The sequence below is a fragment of the Elephantulus edwardii genome, unplaced genomic scaffold, assembly GCF_000299155.1.
Source record: "Elephantulus edwardii isolate Elephantulus edwardi_28Jun2011 unplaced genomic scaffold, EleEdw1.0 scaffold00237, whole genome shotgun sequence".
In the NCBI taxonomy this organism is placed as follows: domain Eukaryota; kingdom Metazoa; phylum Chordata; class Mammalia; order Macroscelidea; family Macroscelididae; genus Elephantulus; species Elephantulus edwardii.
This window is the reverse complement of record NW_006399987.1, coordinates 3445455-3446836: the sequence shown is the minus strand read 5'-3', so window position 1 is coordinate 3446836 and position 1382 is coordinate 3445455.

The following is a 1382-nucleotide window of genomic DNA, read 5'->3' as shown; positions in this document are numbered from 1 at the left end:
TCTACCAAACACTGTCTGCCATGGATGACCATTATTGCATTTGACACATCAGTGTCACAGTGTTCAGCTTCACTTCCACCACAAGTTACCTCTGTGGGTAAGTGGACAAACCAGGCCTATACGTCCTAGAAGAATGTTTGAACAAAAACAATGAAAAACAGGCCCTAGGGCCGTGGATTAGAAATCATCCACCTTTGGCTTGGTAGCATCACTTTCTCTCCACTAGGCCAGCTGATCTCTCTCTATGTTGTTGTTGTTGTTGTTAAGTGCTGTCGAGTTGCAGGTGACTCATAGCAACCCTATGAACGAAAGTCCTAAACACTTGTGTGACTTTCATCCTTTCTCCAGGTTCATAGAGTTTCTGGAGGCAAGCTATTATAGAAGTGAGATGATAGTGACCCCACAATAACACCATAATAATAATCTAACACTCCTTAGAATAGCTACCCATATCAGGTCAAAAGAGCAGCATTTGCCCACGAATAAACCCCTGAGGACAGGAAGGGGTAGGATAAAAGGGTTAATGGAAATGAGAATTATAGGGAGGAAGTGGGGAAAGTGCGATGGTGGCATTGTGGGTATTGTACTTAATGTTATGAAACGAAATGCATATGAATGGTTGAATGGAAAACCAATTTGCTGTGTACACTTTAGCACAAATTGCAATGAGAAAAAAAAGGAAAAATAATGGCGATAGTCCATCATTTATAAAAGTGAGCGGTGAGAAGGAGCCTGTGTCCAGCAACAGGAAATTGCTTATAACTTGTAGATAAAAAGAAACTGCTGGGCTCAGGAGATTGGCTTTCGGCAGCAGGTCTGGGGAAGGGGTGGCCAGCACCATGTCTGGTCACAAAGGTGGCAAAAAGAAGCCCCTGAAACAGCCCAGGAAGCAGACCAAGAAAATAGATATGGAAGATAAGGCTTTCAAACAGAAACATAAAGAAGAACAGAAGAAACTCAACGAGCTAAAAGCAAAGGCTGCTGGCTAAGGACCCCCGGCCCCGGGTGAAATTAAGAAATAGGGCAAAAAAGCAGCTGTCCTCTGTGACTGAGGCAGTGATGAACTTCTGTTCCTTTTAAAAATGTCTGGGTTCTCTGCTAGAACATCTGTTGCTGCTTATAGCTAAAATGAAGTGTTGTCTTGGAGCCTTTTGCACATTTAAGAATAAACTTTTGTAAAACAACGAAGAAAAAGAAGCCACATGATGGTCCCTCTCCTCAGTTCTCACTCAGCCATTTGGATCTTAGCCATGCAGTCAAAGTAAACGCAATCCAGAATTCTGTCAGGCTCAGCTCTACATTCTCTGTTATGTCCAGATTTCTGTACCACCTGGAATTAAAACAAGTCATTGTGGGGGGGGGGGGAAGAAAAAGAAACTGCT